This window comes from Frankliniella occidentalis, unplaced genomic scaffold (genome assembly GCF_000697945.3).
Source record: "Frankliniella occidentalis isolate FOCC.00 unplaced genomic scaffold, Focc_3.1 Scaffold14, whole genome shotgun sequence".
NCBI classification, from domain to species: domain Eukaryota; kingdom Metazoa; phylum Arthropoda; class Insecta; order Thysanoptera; family Thripidae; genus Frankliniella; species Frankliniella occidentalis.
The window spans coordinates 408,820-415,848 of record NW_026267144.1 but is presented as its reverse complement, the minus strand read 5'-3'; the positions used below and the strand labels follow the sequence as shown (position 1 = coordinate 415,848).

Sequence of the window (7,029 nt, the reverse complement as noted above, 5' to 3'; positions counted from 1 at the left end):
CTGCGTGCCCCCACCAGCCAGCCCCCACCCCCCGTGCGATAAGTGTGAGCAAGCCGCAGTCTGCGATCAGCTGTGGGCCGGGCAGTGCAGCTCGGTGCAGCGGCGTGAGGTTCGAGCCGAGCCGGACCCGAGTCGAGCCGAGCCCTGCGCGAGCCGAGCCGAGAGGATCGCGTCTGTCCAGTGAGCTCCCCGGCCGCCTCTTCGCCATGCCCGGCCGCGTGTGCCGAAGATACAGTGCAGTGACGTGACAGTGTGGTGACAGTGCAGTGTGACGGTGGTCAAGTGACAGTGCAGTGACCGTGTGCGGTGACAGTGCAAGTGATCAGTGTCCAACTTGTGTGAGTGCGTGTGACAGTGATTTCGGCCTAGCAGAGGAAGTGTTGATTTCCATTCAAAAGAGAAATACCTCAAGCCACTACCTCACGATGCATCGTCGCCAGTGCTCAGTGACAGTGTTAGTGACCGGAAAGGAACGATGCGAATGAACTTCCACACCGAACACTGCGGATATACTTTCTCCGGTGATAGGATTATTTTGGCACGCGTGTCCCTACTGCGGGCAGTGACATGAGAGACAGTGAGCCCATCGCGCCGAGGTGAGTGAGTGAGTGTTGCAGCCAGCCCCACGCCACCGCCACTGGATTTGGCCGTCACTACCACAGCGGACTACTCCTCCTCAGTGCAGTGTCAGTGTCTGTGTGCGAGAATGAGAGTGTGTGTGTGTGAGTGTCTGTGTGCGGGCGGGGCGGGGCCGGGCCGAACCCAATTGTGAGCTGCACCGGGGTGGCAATGACTTTGGCGCTGCGTATAACAGGTGGCCGGCGGGGGCGCGGCGTGGCGTGGCGTGGCGCGGCGTGGCGCGGGCAGGTCGCCAAGTGGCCCCCCCAGGACCCGCGGGGGTCGGCCTGGCGTGCCCATTCACCGCGGCCCTGCCGCGCCACGCCGCGCCGTTCTCTCGCCACCGGTGCACTTTTCACGGATAGGCGCCGCCGCCGGTTCGCCGGCCGCTGCCGCGAGCGAAACAGCCGCGATTCGCCGAAAACCCTGCCCCTCTACGACGGGACGCCGGCAGGACGCGACTCGACCCTGGCCGCCGCGCCGGCGCCGCGCGGGCCCGGCCGTGGGTGCGAGCGAGACAGAGGCTTTGCCGGGCCGGGCGTCTGGTTACGCCGTTGTGTGGGTACCCCCGGGCCCGCCGGGCCAGGCGCGCCCGGGTGGGTGTCGCGTTCGGCGGGTCGCGGTTGGGCAGCGGGCTCCATAACGGACCTTGTACGGCGGGGGACACAAGTAGTAGTGTCGGGCACATCACGTCCCTATCACCAAGTGTCGGGTGGCGCGCTGCGGAGCGCGGATATTATTTTTATCGGGATCCTGGCGTGTGTGTGTGTGTCTGACTCACTGTTCAAGTAAACTTCGGTCTCTGAGTCCCGGTGGCGTCCCGGCAGCGATTTATTCTTGTCATTTTCTGATTCTGTTGTACAATCACGAGTATAGAATATGAACCAGGTGTTTCGGAGCACCGCGGAGCACCGCCGGTGCGGGCGGGTTTGCCTACTCTCTCTGCCCGCAAGGTGCCATGGCCCCTGTTCGTAAGCTAACTCCCCCGTGCCAACGCGTGCCCCGAAGCATCCGGGATATAGGGGGAGAAAAACACAGTTGTTGGTGTGTTTCGGGGTGACATAGTCTCTGGCAGGACGAAGGTCACAAAGCAGATAAGATGTACTCAACTTTCACATGGTCTTGGTGATAGTTTTGAAAAGCATTGTAGTTGATTTAGAAAAGTATTCAAACTATGAACATAGTCTGACAAACAAAGAGAAGATAGACAAATTGAGAACATGCACCCCTGGGCCTGGGGGAAGGCTGCACGTTTCGGGGCTTCGGAACCTTGTCGAATAAAACCTGCTGACTGTTTTTCAAGAACATTTTAAAGTGGAGGACGTTTTATGAGTTTCGTTGCGTGTTTTCTGCCACCGAATGACACATCGCTATGAGCCCCCGACGTGCACATGGGGGCCATGATTTGCTGGAAAACGCCACCCCTCTAATTTGCTCTGGGACTCAACGTGATAATAGCACCCGGATTTCGTTACATTTTCTTTGTTAATAGTTAGTCCCCTGCTTTCGTTCTTCCATCATGAAGGTTCCGGTCCGATTTACACCTTCCCCTTGTTTTATTTCGCTATATCACAATCCCACGAGCCGGTAGACCAACCGAAAAAAAAAAGAAGCAGAAAACGAGGAGTGTCGCTTGACCTCTTGTGTGACACCCAGGAGGGCAGAAATAAAGGGACGTATGTACGATAGTGCGCGAGCCGTGCGGGTCACACTGCATGCGCCTCGCTAGGGTCAGCACTTATCAGCCACTCTTATCCAAAACGGGGAAAATTTTTTCACGAATATTCGTGTCAGCCACATTGCGGAATCTAGGCTGCCTAGATGCGCCGCTCTGTCGCCCCCCAGACGAGTACAGTATGGCGCATCAAGGACCGGCGCGAGAGCATAGACAAGTAGGGCAGTTATTATCGACGAGCGCGTTCTAATCTAAACTGCACTAGTTGTAAAAACTTTGGTATAAAAACGTGATGGCGCGTTTACTGCGCTCTCTGCCCGGTGAGGTGCGTGGAAGCCACCCGTGTCCCTCCGCAATGGGTTTGAAGCGCACTGGGCCAGGCATCAGGCATCTATTTAGTATTTTGGGGAAGTGCACCCAGAAAAATGAAAAGCTGTAGTAATAACCAGAGTATGGTTATTTCAGAGACGACCATAGAATATGGTTGAAGCAACAACAGCACATGGCACAGGGGTGTCCCAACCAAATGTGCGGGTTTTCACGCGGGTTTTCACAACTGGTGGATCCGGGTGGATCGTTGTCTCAACCATATTTTATACACCAAGAAAAAAAGTTTCTTGATTCAAGTGCAAGCTGACACAAGATGGAATTTACCATTGAAACAGGGAAATATTGTCATTGAGATAAGATTTTTCTCTTAATCGAAAAAAAAAATTATCACCTTGTTTCAAGAGTAAATTTGATCGTGTGTCGGCGTGCAGTTGAAACAAGGACAAATTTACTTGAATCAAGAAATGATTTTTCCGGGTGTATGGCTACCCCTGAAGGAAACCATGCGGTGACTGCTGCAACTTTATATTTTCCGAGGTGGCTGCTACAACTTTTCATTTTCCGAGGTGTGAGCACGGGAGTCGAAGAGAGCGAGAAACACCGCGCAGAGCCGTGTGCGGAGCCCCTCCTCCACCTGACTGCCCGGCGAGCCATCTCAATTGGAAATGAGAGACAAACTGATTTCCGGCTCGGGGACCTCGCCCCGTTCGTTATCAGACAATTTCAGGGCCGTGCAGTGAGCGCTGCAGTGCGCCGTCGTCGCCGCCTGGCAACTAAGACCCACCCGGGCCCAAGCGAAACTGAGAAGTCAAAATAGCTGGCGAGACGAAAAACTCTTTTTAGTAGACAATTGTTATCGCTTTTCTGTCTGGTATTGAACTGCGAGTGTTATCATTATTACAATAATAAGTTAATTATTTAGAAATAAAACTGTGCGGCGAAAGGCGGCAGGAGAGAACTGCTATTTACTTCCGAATGCCAAAAAGGGGCTGTACGGAGAAGGGAGGGGCGTTGGGCTGGGGGGAGCGTGCCCCCACCCCTCCCAACTTTTGAGCCGGTACAGTAATGATATTTAGAATTGAACCCGCAAACCATGGAGAAAGCGCAAGCTCAGGTGCATGGTTTCGTGCGAATAAATACACAATTGTGTTCAAATCAACGCAGAAGTGTGTGCCAAAAATTTGATTGCTTAAATTCGTAAAATAACAGATGTAAATCCAGTTGGTGTGTAGTCCCTATTTTTTTTTATTTTTTATTTTTTTGTAATTGATAAAGAAATCACAATTATGCAATGAGCCGTATGGAAGTGTTTCATTTCCACATAATATGCAAAATAAAAACATAGTATTTTATCCCAGCGCACTACGAAAAATGCCTCTGGATAGGTAGGCAACCCACAACGCTATGCACATTCAACTTTCAGGACCTTCCTACGCCCCTGATGAGTAGGTGCAAAAATGTAAACAAAGAGATCCTTCCATTTTCGGCATGTCGGTATCACTACATAGAAAGGTCAAGAATTTCGTGACATTAGATTATGATACAGAGAGAAACATTCCGCAGCCGCCCTCCTCTCACCTCCGCACGGTTCTGGAGCAAGTCGGATGGGGGGTTTCCTTGGCGGGGGGTGGGGGGTTGAGAGAGAGAGGGGGCGAGGCGCGCCGCCAGGGTCGGAGCGACAGAGACAGATATAGAGAGATGGAGTTTCAGTGTGGGTCCGGCCACGGGCAGCGCATGTCATCGATGTGACCGGCAAGTGCGACATAACCTGTCTTTCGCCTGCTCCCCCCGCGGCGAGTCAAAAACTTTGTCCGAGGTATGTGCCCCGGGCGTGGTTTTCGTTCATGCTATAAACCATACATATGGCATGAGCTATTTCTTCCCCATTATCTCTCTTTCTCTCTCTCCCTCTCATGCCACCCAACGCTGATGTGCCCCACTTATGACAAACAAGTCTACTTTTTCTATGCCCGCTTCCACTGTTGGTCTGCAAGGGTCAGCCATGCTTGTTGCCCCCTGACGCAGCGCGCTGCGGTACGCCCACGGCAATCCCACGGTGCCGCGGGGGGGCCAGGGTTGCGGGGGGGTGGGGGCACGTTCAAATGTATCCAGCAGGCATTTGGGGCGGCCACATACTCTATGGACTCATTTTTTTCCGTCTCGTGCTGTTATTCTGCATGGCTAGCATTTATCGGAATACTTCGAGTGCGGCGGGGCCAGAAAACAATGCAAAAAGATGCGCACCATTTTCGGGATGCACGATTTTCGTTTCGCACGTAAAACGTTCGCGGTTCTCTCCTGCGTTTGTATTTATCTGTTTCTGTTTTTTATTTCGCGGTAAAGCTGCTATTGCCACGATCCTGCTCACGCTGGATAACAAGCTGTGAAAAACTCGTTTTTCTCTGAGCTGTTTTTTTTTCTTAATGACGAGTTTTATGTGAAAACTGCGTACAACTAAAATGATTAAAAAGAAATTGTCATCAAAAAATTTTTTGCCACGGGGTTACAGTAGACTTCGTAACCTTTAAAATTGCACCGCTGAATAACTTAAAAATATACCTTCCATAAATCCGCCCCGAACAATGACAATAATTAGGACGGAAAAACTGTACAAGAGGAGCTTTCTTACTTGTTTGCAAGTGTCTCTCTCTCTCTCACTCCTTCTCACCTGCGTGCAGGCAGGCCTTTTGGGTTTTAAACAGCCATTCTTATCTGCGTTCGCAGAAGTGCAGCGGGCAGATTACTGGACGAACGAACCCCAACGTTTGCTGCACGCCGCGGGAGAGGGAGAACACTAATGAAAGAGTTGTAAAAAATTAAAAATATATCTCTGCGCTCGGCACACGGCAGGGGGGGCGAACGAATTTCGCGAAGCATGAAAAGTAGTGGGTGTATGGCGTCATCATCTGCATGTAACTTGCCCATGGGAATAGTAGTTAGTAACGAGGGGAGCACTCGGAGCAAACCGTTATCGTTCGTTTCGCATTTTTGTATTTACGCTGCTGGTTACTTTGCTTTAGGGAATTTTTCGTCTTTCATTTTACAAAAGATTGATTCATTTTTTGATCAACTCCTCTCTTTATCTCGAGATTTGACAAACAATATGAGTGCAAAATATTACATTTATTACATTATTAGGGAAGGGGGGGGGGACGGCAGGGAGACAGAGGGAGAGGGGGGAGGGGGGTTGAATGGTCGGCAAAAGGTGACTTTGTCTTTTCGAAAATGAGTAGAAGAAAATCAGCATTGTGAGCGTGTGCGGCATGTGGTCTGCTCCACAGGCGCGGTGCATACAACACTATTTCATACGGTAATTTAGAGCCCCGGCCGAGCGGTCTGCAGAAGGCAGCAGGGGGGCGTCACGGCCCGCCACGTCACACCACCGAGTCGCACCGCGCCACGCTCCTCCGGGTTTTGTCTACGCCGTTAGATTTGAGCTACAAGTTTGTCCAACCATCCAATTGCCACTACTATTATTGTTGTTGGTTCTTATTTTTGTTACCGCGGTAATTTTCGCATCGGCGCTTCCCTCCCATCCAGGAGAGAAAACACCTTCGAGCGATATTTGCAGTTCACGCAGTTGGGCTTGCGAACGCTTGCGGTTTTTCTACCTCATTTTCGTGGCTTCAATTCGTTGCGTTTCTGGGCGGAATAAATAGCCCTTTTAACAAAACATTTTTGAGCAGGGGAAAATGGGAGAAGTATATAAGGGGCAGTGTCAGACTCCAGATATCAAAATTTGCAATCTTACACTCCAACGGGCGAGCAGAGGCAAGAAAGGGGGCGGCGACGGAGGAGGAGGGCTCCCTGAAACATGGTGCAATCGGCTGCGCCGACGTTCACACCGGCGAGGATGAGGGCGTGCCAGGCGCGCCGCTCCTAACGACGTTCGTTTGTCAATGCGCTCTGCACACACACACGCGCACACAGTCGCACTAGTTTGTCCACCCTTTGCATTATTTACCTCCTCATCTGGCCCTGAATTATTGCAACGTTTCGCATGCATGTTATTTGGCCGCACGCAAAAGCCGCGCCGCCGCCGCTGGTGGCGACGGTCGGTAGGCCCGAAGGAACATGTCGTGGCAGGGCGGGGCGGGGCGCCCGGCGCTGGGCGTGGCGAGTCGGTACCTATGGGGTGCCACGTCCAACAATGCGGGGAGGAGCAAAGGCCCCTGGCCCACGCTACCCACTGCGCCCCGCCGCGCCCCGCCGCGCCCCGCCACCGCCGTGACAACCCCTCCGCCGCGCTGCGCCGCCCCTCCTCGCCCCGCCACGCCACACCCCGCACCGCCCCTCGCTGCAGGCCGTGCAAGGCAGGCCTTGCAGGCAGGCAGAGCCGGCGCTATTCCAGTTCACTTCTCATAAAGCATGGAAGTAGCGGGCGAAAGCTCTAACCCCCCCCCCCC

At 53.0% G+C, this 7,029-nt stretch overlaps 1 protein-coding gene across 3 annotated transcripts in view; it reads left to right on the top strand.

Annotated features, from left to right (window-relative positions):
- The window catches only part of LOC113204949 (mushroom body large-type Kenyon cell-specific protein 1), a 25,328-nt gene that overhangs the window by 1,425 nt on the left and 16,874 nt on the right, over positions 1 to 7,029 (top strand). The window contains exon 1 of one of the 3 annotated variants that reach the window (XM_052263862.1): positions 44 to 596. The exons of 1 other annotated variant lie outside the window; for it this stretch is intronic. The gene's annotated coding sequence lies outside the window, so the exon portion shown is untranslated. Of the gene's footprint in view, positions 1 to 43; positions 687 to 7,029 lie in introns of those variants that run through there. One more of the 3 variants, XM_052263864.1, reaches the window with a different exon arrangement.